Below are 19,129 nucleotides of genomic sequence, written 5' to 3'. Positions count from 1 at the left end.
ATCTGAAAAGGCAAAATGACATGGAAAGGTAAATATGGCAACAGACATGACTAGAATCTCATCTTAATATCATCTTCTAGGGGACAGAAACTAGGGGCTTTATTTTGGTTAAGGTATTCAAAGCTATGTGTTTGGGGTAATTCCTTTATATGTAACAATTATTCATATTTTGACTCATCTTCAAGGACTTAATTTTGACAAGAAGAGACAATGTTTATAATACATTAGATGCATGTTACAGTACTTTGTATTCTGTGATTTCATCCCAAAATCCCACATTCCCCCCTAGACACTGTCCCTGTGATACTGAAGATTGTATCAGTCCAAGATCGAAGACTAGGCTCTTAAAAGGATGAGTTCATGTCCTTTGCAGGGACATGGATGAAGCTGGAAACCGTCATTCTCAGCAAATTACCACAAGAACAGAAAACCAAACATCTCATGTTCTCATTCATAAATGGGAGTCGCACAATGAGAACACATGGACAGAGAGAGGAGAACATCATATACCAGGGCCTGTTCTTGGGGCGAGAGGCTAGGGGAGGGATATCAGGGAGTTGGGGGTTAGGGGAGGGATAGCATTAGGAGAAATAGCTGATGTAGATGACAGGGTGATGGACGCAGCAAACCACCACAGCACATGTATACCTAAGTAACAAACCTGCACGTTCTGCACATGTACCCCAGTACTTAAAGTATTCAAAAAAAAATAGGCTGTTTGCCAACATGTGTTTCCATGGCTCTCAGAGACTGGTTTCCCTCATTACCCTGTACCACAAATCATTTTGTATACCTATTATGCAGTATGGGTTACTAATTCTATAGAAATTCCAAAATGGCAACCAAATAGAACTGAATTTAGCCAATGCCTTATTCCCTCCCACTTCCACTTTTCCTGAACACATTTAGGGATGCCTTCCATAATAGCTTAGATCACACGTGCACAGTGGATTCATCTGGTCCATGTTATGACCAAAAACCCAAAAGATGTACAATTACAATCCAACCATAGCAGGCATAATGTATTCAAGTGATTAAATCAATTTTACGACAGCCAAATGAAATTTGAACAGTGCGATTAATCTTCCTTTCAGACCGTTTCTATTATGCACCACCCCATTGGCCATTTGGCGACTGATTTAAGGGAATTGTTGAACATCATTTTATCGCCTTCCCTGAGATCACCAAGGGAATTTGACAAAGAAAGGAAATATAATGGTTCATGTGTAGCCCCAACACTCACAGATTTCCAAGACTTTTAGAAATAATTCTTCCACTCAGGACACATTTACTCAGCTGCTACATTCCCCACATGGGACTATATATCCAACAACAAAAGATAAATAAGGGATATCCCTCAAGAAATCCATAGCTGAACAGGAGACAGTATACAATGACCTATATGTAGTTCTATTTGCCTAATACAGTAACCTCTAGCCATGCATCACTACTGAGCACTTGCAATGTAGCCACAGTGAACTGAGATGTTCTGTAAGTGTGTAACATACCAGATTTCAAATAATTCATCAAAAAATAACATAATATATCTCATTAATGAGTTTCACATTGACTGCATGTTTGTGATGGCTACTGACTAGACCATATGGTGACTAGACCATATGGTAACTAGACATTTGGTTAGACATTATTCTTGCTGTTTCTGTGAGAATGTCAGATGCGATTAACATTTAAGGGGTAGACTGAGGATGGTAAGTTGTCCTTCATAATGTGAGTGGGCTTCATCCAATCAGTTGAAGGCCTGAATGGAACAAAAAAAGGCTGAGGTGGAGGCACCAAGTAAGAGATAATTCTTCCTACCCGATGGCCTTTGTCTTAGTCCGTTTGAGCTGCTGCAGACTGCCATGAACCGGGTAGCTTATAAATGATAGAAATTTAATTCTCAAGGTTCTGGAGACTGATAAGTCCAAGGCCCTGGCAGATTTGGTTTCTGGTGAGGCTCTGATTCCTGTTTCATGGATTACTGTCTTCTTGCTATGCCCTATAGCATGGTGGACGGGGCCGGAGAGCTCTCCAGGGTCTCTTTTATAAGGGCATTGGGTACCCACCGAAGGCCCCACCTCTTAGTACCATCACATTGGAGTGAGGAATTCAACACACAAATTTGGGTAGAGACACAACCACTCAGTCTATAGCAAACTTTGAACTGGAACATGAGCTGTTTCCCGCCTTCAGACGAACTGAAACATTCATTATTCCTGAGTCTCAACCCTGGCAGCATTCAGACTGGAACAACACCACTGGCTCTCCTGGGTCATCTTACCCTGCCCCTCTTGGGACTTGATATGCACCATCATGTGAGCCAATCCCTTACAGTAAATCTATTTTGTACACACACACACGCACAGGCACACATGCACACACCATTGGTTCTCTTTCTCTGCTGAACCCTGACTAATACAGACATTGAAATGATATGTTTTATATATTGTGTTGAGTATATTCTTAAAATTTGCTTCACGGGTTCCTTTTTGTTTTTTAATGTGGCTACCAAAAATGTTTAAATATTTGCAGTTCATGTTATATATCTACTGGACTACACTGGTATGATATATGTGCCATTTGCACAGTATGAACACAAACCTAAATATGCACAGAGGAAAAAGTGATTCTTCTGGGAGAGATTCTTGACATTGAATGTTGGTCTTTTAGAGATTTCTCTGGAGAAAACTTGATGAGACCACAGAGAATAACAGACAAGCGAAGTCGCAGAGGCCTTACAGTGCTTTGCATGTTTGCAGAACAGCACATAGACTGGTGTGCAGGAAGAAGGGAGGCAAGTAGCAGGAAATGGGACTGGAGAGGTACGTGGACCAACACGGTGGAGTCTTAATTGTCACAGTGAAGAGTCGATTTGGTCCTACAGACAAAGGAGTATCACCAAAGGTTTTTAATCAGGAGATTGACATGACCAGGTCTTGCTTATTCTGGAAGCAGAGAGAAGAAGCCGGGGAGGATGCGGAAACAAGGAGAAGAAGACCACTAGAAAACTGTGCCAGGAAATGACGAGAGCTTGAATTAGATCAATGACAAGAAGAGGAAATCTGGTTGACACTTGTCAAGGCACTAACGGATACGGTGTTTACACTGAAGTCATAAGGGCAAGTTATCTTTCCCCAAGCTAATGCTTATTTTCTACCTGATAAATGTACTTATTGCCAACCAGAAAATCATAATAAAATTGTTGAGAATTCCAGTTATTTATTTTGCAAGATAAATTTGATTTCAATTTTGAGTAAATTCTCTCAACTTTACACAAATGTTTAGGTACAAATTCTTTAGGACTTTTCCCACTCATCCTTGAGTCTACAGAGACTATAACAACAGGACTTGCACAGCCATCCCACATGCACTTCCTCTGAGACAGGCCCTCCTTTTTTCTCATACCGTGCTATCCTTGAAGAAGGGGAGTCCACGTGGCCACCCTGGACTTGAATTGCTCATCTCCCTTCCGCTTTCCTTTTGTAAAAAGGGACTGAAGTCTGTTCTGTGATTTCTCTCTTGTTTACATAATAGCTACTCAGCCTTCTGTCATGTTTTCATTTTCCCTTGGGGAGAAAAATGTTACTCTCCCGAGGATGCATGAGAAAAAAATGAGGAGTATAGTTCAATTAGCACTCATCAAAAGAAAACTGAAGTGTTCCGAGTAAGAAGCAAGAGATGAAACTAGTGGAAAAGTTAGCAGAGGATGAAAAAGAAGAATGGAGAGCAACACCCCAATAATAGTTTCACCCAATAAACGGAGCTGGAGAAAGAAAGGAAAATATTTATTTTTGTTGGGACAGAAACTTGTAGATGAAACCAGATGAAAATCACAAGACATCCACTGGCCACAGCTATAAAACTAAGAATCTTCACATTTAAAAAAAAAAAGATTGTGTCCTTGTTAAGAGTCTACAGTATTATCTCTGAATTTTCATGGAAGCCTTCAAAATAGAGCCTCTTGGGGAGCCATGCATAGCAAAAGGTGAAACTGAGTCATATAGAGAAACATTCGATTTCCAGACATCTCAGGCTATGACTCAAGTAGTGAGACAACATGTTCTGCTCATAAGGAAAGAGCAGGGAATTCTGTTCTCTAAAGTACATGTTCAGAAGTATTCCGTATCAGCTAGTGACCAGTCAGCACATCCTGAGAAGCTGGTGGGGGCTGTGAAGCTGGAAACTGCCTAAATCATTCAGGGTTTGTTTATTTCAAGCAGCAGAAATGGACCCTGGCTATATTAAATGAAAAAAAAAAGAGAAAAATAAAAATATTGACAGGCTATGGAATAGCTCACAGAAATAAAGGAAAAGCAGACCAAAACTCAAATAAAAACAGGAATCAGCTCTGGAGATCCAGGTAGCAGGTAGCCTTCATGGCCGAGGAGCTAAGACCCTCTTCTCTTGGGTTGCGCAGCAGTGCCTGGCTTTGAATCCTGGGTCTGTGGAACTGTGGGCAAGTTATGGTAGCCCCATCAGTTTTCTCATCTGCAAAATGGTGGCCGTCGTAACTACTGGAGGGGTGCTGTAAGGGTCAAATGAATTACCCATTTAAAGCATTTAGAAACTTTAGCAGAGTATGCACATAGTCAATGTTCACTTATATAATTCCTGGACTTCAGAAGAGGAGGTTATGTCCAGCTGGGAGGGCCCCGAAGAAGCCACATTTGAGCTGAGTTTTGAAGAACTGTTTATAAGATGTGGATACAGGCAGTGGCTCACACCTGTAATACCAGTACTATGGGAGGCAGATACAGCAGGATCACTTGATCCCAGGAGTTTGAGACCAGCCTGGGCCACATTGAAAGACCCCGTCTCTACAAAAAAAGTAAAATAAAATAATTAGCTGGGCATGTGGAGCACACTTGTGGTCCCAGCTACTAAGAAGGTTGATGTGGGGGGATCACTTGAGCCAGGCAGGTCCAGGCTGCAGTGACCCATGGTTGTATCACTGCACTCCAACCTGAGCAACACAGCAAGACCCTGTATCAAGCAAACAAACAAAAAAAATGTGTATTTGAGGAGACAAAAGAAAATTGGATTGTATCTGTGTATATTCATCTTACTACTTCAGTCCTTCAAGAATCGTCTTTAATGTCACTTTCTCCAACAAGCCTGACCTAACCCTTTAGCTACATCATGACCATCTGTACCCAAAATCAGGATGCCCCTACTCCTACATGCTGCAGTTATCACACTTGTATTTAATAATAAGCTTATTGATTATTTAAGAATTTATTTCAATGCATCAGTCCTCTCCAGTAGACTAGAAGCCGCAGGGAGTTTGGGTGCTCATTTTTGTATCTCCAGGCCCTAGTACCGAAACTTGCTAAATTATTCATTATTAATACGTAATGAAATAATAAATGCATTATTTTATAGAAAGTTGTAATTTCGTTCTGTTCAACTCAATTCAGAGTACGTTTATTTGAAGCACTAGTGACTGGGGGCTCCTCTACGGGCTTGAGTTCTGTTTGCAACTACCTACAGACAGATCCCTGAGCAAGCTAGTTAACCTCTCTAAACTCTGGTCTCCTGCATGTAGCACAGAGCAGTAAGCGTCCATCTGCATAGATTTTTTGGAAGCAATAAGCAAGGGAATTTTTGGAAGCATTCCACCCTGTGCCTATCATGTGGTAAGTTCTCAAAACTCAGCAGTGTCATTATTGCTTCCTTTGCCCAACCCCCAGAACATCACCCCACCAAAGATATTGTTGTGTCCAAAATATCAGAGTGCATCAGCACACTCCAGCCTCACTTTGTAGATCCTTCTCAATATCTTCATCCAATCCCCCAACTGGCAGAGTGCAAAATAAGGTTCAGTATGTTTTGTCTCCGTTGTATCTATTTTGTCCAAAGAAGCATTGCAAAAAAATCTGCTCCAATATCAATCATTTTGTCTTCCTTTTCCTTTCCTGATCCCAAGATAGTATTTTCTAATTTCTCCCCATAGTGAGTTTTGCAAAACCATTTTAGTGTTTACAGAAATCTTGCACCTACTCTATCTCATTTTATGTTTAGATTGACCACATTTTTCAGTATGAGATTAGAAAATGAAAAAAAAAAAATAACGAAATCTTCCCCAGACCACTAAGAGAGTAAGAGGCAGAAGCAGGGATTCCAAATCCAAGTCCTGCAGCTCCGAACCTAACATTCTTTCAACCTAAAGTAGCTTCCTAGAAATTTCTACAGCAGGGTCCTAAAGCATCAATGACATGTCTGTGTGTCTGTCAGTCTGGATCTGATGAGGCCCAATGCCTGATTTCTTCTTACCCCAGGGTTAAACATCAAGTAGTTTCAGATTTTACAGTTAAATAAGCACAGTCAGGGACTGAAGATTTTAATTAATCACTGACCTTGTGCAAATTTCCGGTAGCAACACCTCTGGTGAGAAAAATTCAATTGCCAGAAAACAAGCATCACTGAAGAAACTCCCACCTTGAAGAAGTGGTGAAATGGCCTAACACATTAGCAGAGAGGATGCCACTCTGGGAAGAAAATAAAGTACTAGAGGTAACAGCCCCCTACTTGACTGGATAAACTCATTCTAATGTTGGCATGACTGTGTTTTTGTGTTTCTATATCAAGTTTATTCGTATTCAATGAATCAAGGTCATTTTTTTATTCTGTTTCCTTGGGTCAAAAAGTACATATGTTTTATACATACATGCACACACACACGCAGACACATATATACACACACATGTGCAATTGTAATTGTAAGAGTTCTTTTTACCTTAATAAAGATACCAAATTCTTTTTTTTTTATTGCATTTTAGGTTTTGGGATACATGTGCAGAACATGCAAGATAGTTGCACAGGTACACACATGGCAGTGTGTTTTGCTGCCTTCCTCCCCTTCACCCACATTTGGCATTTCTCCCCAGGCTATCCCTCGCCAGCTCCCCGCCAAATTCTTAAGTGCAGAAATGACTGTGAAAATACTTAGCACTATTCAGGGTACACATAGGTACTCAGTAAATGCTTACAAACTTTGAATCTCCTGAAATTTCATGGGTACTCAGTAAATGCTTACAAACTTTGAATCTCCTGAAATTTCTTTCTGAGCACATTTTAGCTTTTCACAACAGACACCAAGACAAACTTTTCTCCTAACCCCATCACGGTGCTAAATATACCCAGAAGAGTTCTTTTGAAGCCCCATTCCCTTGCCTGAGGATTTCTGACAAATCAAAATACCATTAAATAGAGTTTCAAAGGTAAATAACCAGACTACTTTTTACCGTAAACTCTGGAGAAATAAAACTGCAAACAACTCATTAGAAAGGCTGATAAAAAAGCCATCCTCAGGATTGTCTGAATTATTATATAAGCGTTTTAAATCTCTGGGACGCTTTCACCCTAGATAACGCAAGAACAAAATAGCAGTTCTGCAAATAAATATGTCTAAGGGCATAAGCTCAAATTTCATACAGAAACATTGACAAGCTCCCTGTCTGAAAGAACTGAGGCAGACCAGGCTGATGCTTCCTCATTTGAATTTCTCTCCCTTAGCTGCCAATCTCAATAAATGCCACAATTTTAAAATCAAGTCTGGTTTTTTTCCATCTCCAAATGTTTTTATTTGCACCCTGGAAAGGCTGATGTCAGTTGCCTTACAGATCCACCCACCTAAAAAAAATCCCAATTAATTGAAGTTGACAAGACTATCGCATCTCTAGTAATGGTAGGCACAGAGCTTGTGAGTACAGTGTTCATTACCATAGTTACCTGTAAGGTATGACAACAACTACAGGTCCAGAAATTAAAGTCCATCCACAGAACAGAGGATGACTGCATATCACGTAGCTAAAAGATCCCACATGGTACCTTGGCTGACTATTAGAGAGGGATACTGTATTCCTTCAGGTGAAGCTAATAATCAAGTGAAATGTCCTCCGAGAGACAGCGTTTTCTCTCCTGGATCCCAATAGACTGATAAAATGATTCCTTGATAACTCTTAAAAGCAATTGCTCAACCTTTGCTTTTGGAAAAGTTTAGGAATACAATATCATAGTAATTGGTCAATTGAATCACTTTAGATTGCATAATACCCACTATGGCCACTGCCAAAGAGGGTAAAGAAAGAAGAGTTCAAAGAAAGGTGTCCTATCTATATGACAGCAACCACCCAAATTGATCTTTTAGCTTTTAAATGAGTGGTTTACAGCAATACAGTTGAAGATACATCTGAAATGTATCTTTTACTGAATATAAATTTTACTCTCTTAAATGAATGGGTCAATCAACTTGTTCAAACTATTTATACATGCAGATGTGTCCACAAATCAAAAATTCTTGTAGGCATTTTCTGAGCCCATTGCCCCTTTCTATCAGAGGAGAAAGCTGAGAATCAGAAATAATGTATTTAAGGTTGATTCCGCTTGTTTCAGAGGGCTCACACAGCCATTCTCAGCTCCTCAGAGGTTCTTTAAAGTAAACAGGCACAAGAGCCAAATATCTATAGAGAAATAGTATTAACTTCATTATTTAGCAAAGAGAGGACTTAACATTGTAATGATAAGGGAAACAATGTCCTCCTTATATAAGACTAGACTGTGGTGTTAAAAAGAAATACACGCGCATATACTTAACTTCTTTGGTGAGGTATACTTAAAAGGCACCCGGAGCTCTTGCTGGCAGAGATTCAACTAGAACTGGAACATTCCCCATCTTCCCATCAATTCACTGGACCTCTACCTCCCTTCCTGACTTGGGGCTGATAATGGCATGAGGAAATCAACCTCTAGCATCCATCATAAACTTTCACTAGAATTCACAAAATAGAGACAGGCCCAAGAAGATTCACATAGGGAAGAGTAGATTTTCCTGAGAAAGAAGTTTGAGGGCTGCGCGCAGTGGGATTAGAAGGGAGCTAGAAGAGGGTTAAGAGATTGAGTAGTAAGAGCATTCTATATGGGGAAGCCTCTTCTCAAAGACCTTTTCCAACTCTTGGAAGGTATAAGAGTTCTAGATAGTTAGAGAAAAAACAAACATCCTGTTTCCCTCTCTTAGATATCCAACCCTGCGTCAAAGAGATACTTAAACTTTTATCATTTTTAAGGATATATTCCATCTAGAAAAGATGGTATGGAGGTATGGTGCTCCATTCTGCCTGCAAGGCTTTGGCTAAGACGGTGCCACCCTCCTAATGCAGATGATTAGGCAGAAACATCCACAGAGTAGTCAGGCACCTCCCCAAGCATGTGATAGAACAAAACACATTCCCTTGATTTCTTCCTTGTCTCACCCTTATTAAAACAGCAAGGAGGTCCTTGAACAGGCACAGGTTATATCTACCCAAAAAGATACAATAAAAAGAAAACTTTGTGCTAAATCTCAGCTAAAAGAAAACCACCATAAGAGGCATAAAATGGGACATCTTAGAGCCCTCATTTTCTCCATTGACTTTCCATTTCTCTCACTCGTGAAAATAACCAGACAGGGAAATTTACTGATATGAATTGGAGAGTTAAATCTTAAATTTCTAGATGAAAAGAAGGTTTTCTTTTTCTTGTGAATCATCCTTTCCTCTTCTCCCAGAATATCTTTTCTGTCATTATTATACGGGTTTCCTTCTATTAACTTTGTTTCTTCTTAGCATTTTCGAGTTTGTCTGCTTCTTTTTCTCATCTCCTAGTCTTCTTTCTCTGGTTATCTTTTGCAACCACAGGCTTTCCTTATTCCTTAAAAGCACCACAGTTGTCGCTCCAATATGTATTAGCACCAGGTGAGAACAAAGCAGCAGGGTCAATGTAAATGGTAGTATTATTCAACAAACACTACAAATTACTTTGGGTACATTAACCTAGATCATAGATTCTGTAAGTGCTATATTTTTAACATCTATAGCATAGCCAGACAAATAATTGTTGGACAAAGAAATTAATAAATGCTGACTAATTTGCATTTTTAGAAAAATTAAAATTATAAGGCTTGAAGGTTTCAAAGGAATCTTTGAAGATACGAAAGGACTTTTAATTTCAGGTTCTCCAATTGTCCTTCAATCGAAACAAACAATAACCTTAAGATCACAATTTATTTCTGATTAAAAGGAGTAACAGAAGATTATAGTTCTTATTAAGATGGATATGTCTATCTACTGGATACAATTTAAAACAGGAGAAAAGGTGCATAGAACTCCTTTCTGAAACTTTGAAAAGTAAATCAAATCAGGAGGATCACAGGGAAAAAGAAGCTCTCAAAGTATCACTGAAGTGGTTTAGGTATCACATGTATTCTCCAGTTTTTCCCAGCCTGGACTCAAAAGCAGTCTAATACCTAAAAGTGTACGCTCAGTACACACATAAACACTCAAAGCCCACCATGCAGGCTTCTAACACTCTATGGGAAGGGAGCTCTAGTCTCTGACCAGAGAAGCCTGACTCCAAGAGTAGCAAGACGAGGTATCCCCACTGCTTTCTTCCTTCCCATTATTTAACCATTACCACCAATGGATATACAATTATAGGAACTGGGCAACAGAATCGGGGAAATAAGTTCCAGCTGCCCAGTCAGATGTCCAAGGGAGAGAGACATTCCTAGTAGCAGGTAATGAGAGAGTAGGATCTCAAGAATGTCGTCCCTTAAAGTAATTCTCAAAGGCTCTAAGTTTTCTAAAATTTTGAGAACTGGACCACAGGATGGACCACTTCCAGATTCAAGGCTGAATGGTGAACATACAAAATAGGTGTGAATAGTCCTACAAAGACTGAAAATGAACTTCCTCAAAACCACAGCCTACAGAAATGGATAGGAACTTGCAGTCTCAACCCAAGCAGGCCAATGAACTAAAAACAAGAAAGGAAAACAAAATAATATTCTCCATTAGATTTAAACAAAACCCAATGCCCCATAATATGATATTCAAAAGGCTTCATGATACAATCTAAAAGCACTCAGTATACAAAGAGCTAGAATAATCTCAGCATCTCAGAAGGGAAAAGAAAATAAATGTCAATCCCAAAATGACACAAATGTTGTAATTTTCGAAGACTTTAAAGCAGCTATTGTAAGCATAACAACTCTTGAAGCAAATGGAAAGACAAACAATCTCGACACAGAGATAGAAGATATAACAAAGAACTTAAAAACACAATGATTGAAGTCAAATATTCACAGAGTTGATTTAATATAGAACATATGACAGAATCAATGAACTTGAAGAAAGAATAATAGTATTTTTAAAAATAGGTAAAGCCTTAGAATCCTGTAAGATAATACCAAAAAACTTAATATTCATGTCATTCTAGTCCCAGAAAGACAGGAAACAGCATATAGTGCAGAACAAATATTTGAGATAATATTTTTTAAGTTTTTAAATTTGATTAAAGACAAACACTTACAGATCAAGTTCATTAAATGCCAAGGAGACTATGCTCAAAGAAATCCATGTGCAGATAAAACATAAACTTAGGAAAGCTAAAAGCAAATAAAAAACATTCTAAGCAGCCAGAAAAAGAAAAAAAGTGGCTAAATACAGGGGATCGGCAATTCCAGTGACTGTGGATATCTCACCAGAATTCATGGAGGTCAGAAGGCAATGGAATAACTTTTTAAGTGCCAAAATAAAAGAATTAAACAGCATTGAATTCTACAACCATGGCCAGGCACGGTGGCTCACACCTGTAATCCCAGCACTTTAGGAGGCCAAGGCGGATGGATCACCTGAGGTCAGAAGTTTGAGACTAGCCTGGCTAATATGACGAAGCCCTATATCTACTGCAAATACAAAAAAATTAGCTGGGCGTGGTGATGCGCACCTTTCCAGCTACTCACAAGACTGAGACAGGAGAAATACTTGAACCTGGGAGGCGGAGGTTGCAGTGAGCTGAGTTCACACCACTGCACTCCAGCTTGGGCATCAAGAGCAAAAAACTCTATCTCAAATTTATAAAAAAAACAAAAACAGAATTTTGTATCCAGCAAAATATTTTTCGGGAATGAGAGTAATATACAAAGATACTATCAGATGAAGAGTCGGGGCAACTTACGCAGCAAGTAGACCCAGTCTAAGAGAAATGCTAAAGAAAATACTTCAAACGGGATGAAATGTTACCAAAGGGCAACTTGGAGCTGCAGGAATAAAGGAAAACCCACAGGATTGATCAATGGTCCAGAAGATGACTGTTTTTGTCTCTTAATTTCTTTAAAATATGCATGAAAGTTGAAAGGAAAATGGATAGCATTGTATAATTAGATTTTAAAATGTATACAGATATAACACAATGAAAAACAGACCACAAAGAGGGGAAGGTAAAGGGATTTATACAGTAGTAGATTTCTACATCCTCCAGAAAGCAGTAAGATACTAATCCTAAATACACCATGAAAAGTAAAGAATATATACTGCAATCACTAAAGCAAAAATTAAAAAGTATAGAAACAGACATAGTCAAAAACTCAGTAGAATAATCAAAATAGAACACTAAAAAAATTCAGTGAATCTGAGTAAAAAGGAGAACAATAAATTTTTTGTAATGGGGGAATAAACAGAAAACAAATCAAGACAGCAATAATTACATAAAATGAAAATTGTACAAACACAGCAGTTAAAAGAGAGATTGTCAAAATAAATTTTTTAAAGAGCCAACTATATGCCATTAAAAATTTCTCTTTAAATAAAATAATATAGTTAAGTTAAAAGGAGAGAGAGATGGAAAAAGATATATACAAAAACAAGTATGATATAACTAACAAGAAAGACAAAATTATCATTATTTGCAGGTAATACATTCATCTACTGATGAAACCCAAGGAAATCAACTAAAAAATACTGTGGAAAAATTATAGCATTCAGTAAAGTGGTTGCTTATAAAATAAATGATAAGTCAGGCATAGTGACTCACATCTGTAATCCCAGCGCTTTGGGAGGTTGAGGTGAGCGTATCACTTGAGGTCAGGAGTTTGAGACTAACCTGGCCATCATGGTGAAACCCCATCTGCTACAAAAAAATGCAAAAATTAGCGGGGTGTGGTGGTGCATGCCTATAACCCAACTACTCAGGAGGCTGAGGTAGGAGAATCACTTGAACACAGGAGGTAGAGGCTGCAGTGAGCCGAGATTGCACCAACCACCACACTCCAACCTGGGTGACAGATCAAGATTCCATCTCAAAAAATAAAATAAAATAAAATATTCAAAACTTAACAACTTTCTATGTACATATAATACTCAGTTTAAAAATTAACTCACAATAGCAACAATGCTCTATTCTGCTAATGTCATATAGTATTTGGCTTTAGTACAACCCTTTTGAGGAAACAGGTATTGTTTGGTTACATGGATAAGTTCTTTACCGGTGATTCAATTTTTTGCCTTCTCCTTTCTAATCAGCAAAGTTATATTAAAACAGAGAGATGTTATAAGGAGCCTTACCAATTAGATAGGACATTTTTAGTTCTGTTGTTGACTGTGTCTAGGAACATAAATGAAGAAATCTCTGCCTCTCAGTCCAGCCCACTCTGATTTTCTCTATTTAGAAGTACTCTTCAGTGGCATAGACAGGCTTTCTCTGTATGGTGGTTGTATTAGTCCATTCTTGAACTGCCATGAAGAAATATCCAAGGCTGGGTAATTTATGAAGAAAGGAGGTTTAATTGACTCACAGTTCTGCATGGCTGGCTGGGGAGGCCTCAGGGAACTTACAATCACAGTGGAAGGCACCTCTTCACAGGGCGGCAGGAGAGAGAATGAGTGCAAGCAGGGAAAATGCCAGGCACTTATAAAACCATCAGATCTTGTGAGACTCACTCATTATCACAAGAAAAGCATGAGGAAACTGCCCACATGATCCAGTTACCTCCACCTGGTCCCATCCTTGGCACATGGGGATTGTGGGGATTACAATTCAAGATGAGATTTGGTTGGGGGCACAGAGCCAAACACATCAGTGGTGAAGTTGATTTTTAATCAGCGTGCTTCCTGTGCAAGACTTCTTCTCAGAGCTCCAGCTCCAAACAGAAGAATCCTAAAGAAAGATTGGCCCAGCTCAGGCACCAGGTTCTTACCTGTACTATCAGAGCGGTCAAGAGAATGGGGATTTATGATTAACCAGGCCTATACTGTGTGGCTTATAGGAAAGGAGGAGGATCCTATAATTAATGGTCCCACCAGAATCATGAATCTAAAATATGAGAGATTTAATACCTCAACCAAGGTGCATATAGACACCCTAAACCCACAGATGTCCACGATGTCTTCCAAGAGGAGAGGCTTCTACAATAATTGAAATACAGGAATATAAAGAAATGAAAGGCCCACATTCCCCCAGAAAACCCTGCCCCAAAAATGTACAGAAGAGAAACTTATTTGGGCCAAGAGCTAAATGGCATTTTTGCTTTTCATCCAGAAGAAGCTAAGATAACACAAAGAGATTATTCTTTCTTAACTGATGCAGTCTTTTGGAAAGAAAAGCATACATGTGCAAATGTATGTTCAAATCTACATTCATATAATACATTCATGAGCACTAGTGTATCATTGCCATTTGGCTCCTAATATTTAATGAGTCTAATATTTTTGTTTCTATGAATATTTCTCAGCTGCCTGGGATAGCCTGAAAGTTCCTAGTCTCACTTCCCTGGTGGTTCTTTGCCAGAGAATGTAACAGTAAAGGAAATCAAAAGGCCTTATTTCATCAGCTGACACTGGAGGGAACAGCAGAGAGATCACAGACTAAGGCTGGCAACCAGCCCCTTTTCTCACAGAGGAAAATTACCAGAACTCTCTGCAGAGTGACTAAGAGCTGCCAGCAGTGCTGTCTGGTGTCCTCTTCTCCTCTGAGACTGAACAGACACAGCTTTATAAACAAGATGGAGAGAGAAGCCAGGATTACACCCTGAGACAGAGCAAGCCACCTCTGACCAGGTGGTCTTCCTATCATATCCGTAGACACTGGGCAGACAGCATGAAATGCTAATAGGTAAAAGCACCACAGATGCTTCCTGGAACCATGGCAGTGCTGAAAGTCAACAGAATGGGCCTCCTGGTTAGGGTGGGTATCAGCTTTTTCATAATATGGTCAGGGAGACAGAAGTTCCCAAGAAACCACTTGGCTTATCCAGTTGTCTGGCAGAAATGAATCAATGTTAAGACACATCCCTGACTGTGCCTTCCACACATTTGTTCTAGAACTGCAAAGTTGCCAAGATCCCCAGGACTCCCACGACAGAAAACAAAGGAAAAAAATTAACTTGAAATGGTGTCTTGTAGGGGTAAATAAAGATTTGCATTATTTGCCTGATGTTATATTGGTTTTGAACCACATGCAGATAAAGAGCCTCTGACTTATTTCCTGCTGTATCCTAGCTTCTAGCAGAAAAGCTGGTTCATAGACGTGCTCAAAACATATTTTATAAATGAATGAGAGACATTACCTGCTTTTCCTCCATACAACCCTAATCATGAAAAACACTGGTGTGTACATATGTGTGTTGTATGTGAGCATATATTTCATTGAATCCCCACTTCCGAAGTACTTTTGAAATAGTAAAGCTTCTGAAGCACCAGCATCCAGGAAAATATGATCTTGTGTAGCAGGATATGATCTTGTGTCTATGTGTAGCAGGATAGCTGATGAAAGTATAATATAGTCTGGTCAGAATGTCCTACTAATTGGAGATTTTTATTCTAGTGATCACAGGGATAAGCCATACATTTGAATATTTTAATATTTAATTCTCTTTTTTTCCCGTTGTGAGAAGAAACCTGAGCCATCTCTAAGAAGGAGCAAATGAAGACAGTTTCATAAAGACCAGTGCTCTGGGGAAGGAGAGTCTTACCATACCAGTGGAATAAGGAAGCAGGAAATATCAGCTAGCAGCTGAAACAGAACCGCTGTCTGTCAGTCCCTAAAATGCAACTAAAAGTATCCTCTGAACACCATCACCCATTGTCTCTTTTCATACCCCTCAAGTTGCTGCTTATCACTTTCTGGCACCTCCTCTCAGAAACACCCCTGCATGGATAATAAGCAGGCCTGATGCTAATGCTTTCATTGCACTGACCACACCTACCTTGGACATTTTATTTAATTAGTTTTTGTCCATATTCCAATTTCAAATGAGGGATAGGCCTTTGCTCACCTCTTCTTTTTTGAAGCTAGATGAGGAAAGGGGACTATCCCTCATTTGAAATTAGAATATGGACAAATATTAATTTGTCCTTATTCCTTTTCAGGCCTATCAATTTCCTGAAAAGATGGAAATTGTTCTACATATTACAGGACAGAGAAAGGAGCTGTGCAAAGTCATTAGCCTACCTCCAGACAGAATCTACTGTGAAAGAGGAGCCTTCCACTCACAGAGCTAACTATAGGTGAACAATTTCCCGGGAAGATAAGTGTCAATGATCTTGACAGCCAGGCTCCAAGTGCTCTTGCCTCGATCATGGCATTCTCTTCCTAAGGCAAGAGCATGGTCCAAGAGTACCTTTTCCAGACTGTATTCGCATTACCAAGGGTGAAATCACACAGCACTAATTCTTCTCCCACAACTACTTTCCCATGTTCAGGTGAGCCAACAGCCCTACTGCCCGTTCACCTACGTGCCACTCACTCCTGCCACTAGAAAAGCCAGCATCTTTCTAGAGGGCTACAAAGCACTACCAAGACACTGCACACTGTTCTCAGGCAAAATGGGCCCCCAGTGGAAGACAATTAAATGCTAGTTCTTGGATTGGGAGCAAGGGAAGGCTGAATGGGCCTTGACCCAAAGATTTTGTTGAGGTTATATTTTCTGGTCATCTTCAGCCGAAAAGGCTGAAAAGGAAGGTTCCTAAGTGCTGGGAGGGAGAATGAAAAGGAAAACAAACAGAATGTAGAGACAGCTGTAGCATGGATACCCAAGTTCCTTCTGAACTTTGTACAGAGAGACCTCACACGTTCTCCTTTCCTCCCTTGGAAGCAGGGACAGATAGACACTGCTTTGCTACCAGACACATATGGGAGCCCAAGCTTCCTTTTTGAAAACCCACGGGGATTTTTCTCTCTGGACCTTAGCCTGATATACTAACAGAAAGGAATAGCCGTGTTTTCACTTCCTTTCTGTCTCAATTATTGCTCTCTGCACTCCAGTCTCTTCTAATTCCCTTCATCTATTCTGTCCCTCATAGTTCTGTTCCTAGCCCTCCATCCCATTCTCACCAAAGTACATGGAAAAAGAATTCTCAGGAGGGGGCAAAAAAGGATGACTTTCTCATCACAAAAATAAACTTTTGTTGTTTATACTCAAAGATTATCTTAAATAACATATGTCTTTTCACTCATTCAATAACTATCAATACCAGCTCTGTACTCAGCCTTGTGGAGAAGATATCAAGGAGAACCAAGTACAAACCCCAGTGTGCTAGGCCTCCCGATGTCCTAATAATTTGTTTTGGTCTTAAGATTTGTATAGAGATGGAAGAAAGGCAGTATGTGAATATAGTAAAATAAACTCTTAATTGTCTCTGGAGATATCAAAGAAGGCTTCTTGGAAGAACTGACTTTGAGCTGGCTCTAAAAGGATGAATAATGATTCTCTAACCAGACCAAAAAAAAAGGAAAGAGTTTATGAGGCTAAAGGAAAGTCAACTTAAAAAATGTGAAGATGAAAAATAGCTTATGTATTGAGGGGACAGCATTTGATGGCAGTATTAGAGATGAGACTACCCAAGCAGAAAAAAAGTCAAGGCATGGGTCCTGTGATCTTTACACTCTATATTTAGTGGTTTGGATACTGACGCACAAAAATTAGAGAACTTTAAGTAGTTTAGATTAGGACGCATTATGATCAGATTTGCATACTAGAAAGATCCTTATGGGCCAGGAAAGGTGGTTCATGCCTGTAATTCCAGGACTCTGAAAAGCTGAGGCAGGCACGTAACTTGAGGTCAGGAGTTAGAGAACAGCCTGGCCAACATGGTGAAACCTTGTCTCTACTAAAAATACAAAAATTAGCCAGGTGTGGTGGTACACACCTGAAATCCCAGCTACTTGGGAGGCTGAAGGAAGAGAATCACTTGAACCCGGAAGGCAGAGGTTTCAGTGAGCCAAGATCACACCACTGCACTCCAGCCTAGATGACAGAGAGAGACTCCATCAGAAAGAAAGAGAGAAAGGAAGGAAGGGAGGAAGGGAGGAAGGAAGGAAGAGAGGGAGGGAAGGAGGAAAGGAAGGGAAGGAAGGAAGAAAAGAAAGAAAGAATCTTCTGGCTACAGTATTAGGGATAATGCAACTGGGATTAGACCAGAGGTGGGGAAACTAGCAAGCATGGTACTACACATTCCAAGCAAGAGATGGTGAGGGTCTGAACAAAGGCAGTGATGTGGGTTTGAAGAAGAGGGCTTTACATGATTTACTATTCAGTTCCTAAGGTAATATTTCCTCTTGCCTAATATTGTCATGTGGAATCAGGCAAGAGAATGTCTGCATCTTAACTTAGTATTATGTCTGTTTTGGGCTTATCTTTATTCAAAATTACCTTATCCTTAACCTGAACCAAGCTCTTCCACCCAATGTGAGTGGTGGTCGTGGTGGTGGCTGTCATTGTTGACAATGATAATGTTAATGAAGAAAATGACAAACCATTCAAAATGTGAGAGCAGACTTTTTAACTACCATAAATTAAGTTTGCTATATTCTCAATGTTTGTATCCCCCCAGAATTCATATGTTGAAACTTAACCTCCAAGGTTATGATAGAGCCTTTGGAAGGTAATTAGCTCATTAGGGTTCTGCCTTCACAAATAGGATTAGCACTCGATATTCGATATGGTTTGGCTGTGTCCTCACCCAAATCTCATCTTGAATTCCCATATGTCATGAGAGAGACCTGATGGGAGATAGCTGAATCATTCGTGGGGGGGGGTCTTTCCTGTGCTGTTCTCGTGATAGTGAGTAAGTCTCACAAGATCTGATTGTTTTATAAAGAGGAGCTTCCCTACTCGAGTTCTCTCTCTCTCTCTTTTTGCTTGCTGACATCCATGTAAGACAAGACTTGTTCTTTCTTGCCTTCTGTCATGATTGGGAGTCCCTGCCACAGCCACATGGAACTGTAAGTCCATTAAATCTCTTTCTTTTGTAAGTTGCCCAATCTTGAATATGTCTTCATCAGCAGCATGAAAATGGACTAATCCAGTAAATTGGCA

Source organism: Callithrix jacchus, chromosome 6, assembly GCF_049354715.1.
Source record: "Callithrix jacchus isolate 240 chromosome 6, calJac240_pri, whole genome shotgun sequence".
NCBI classification, from domain to species: Eukaryota; Metazoa; Chordata; class Mammalia; order Primates; family Cebidae; genus Callithrix; species Callithrix jacchus.
Note: the sequence above shows the minus strand (reverse complement) of the source record.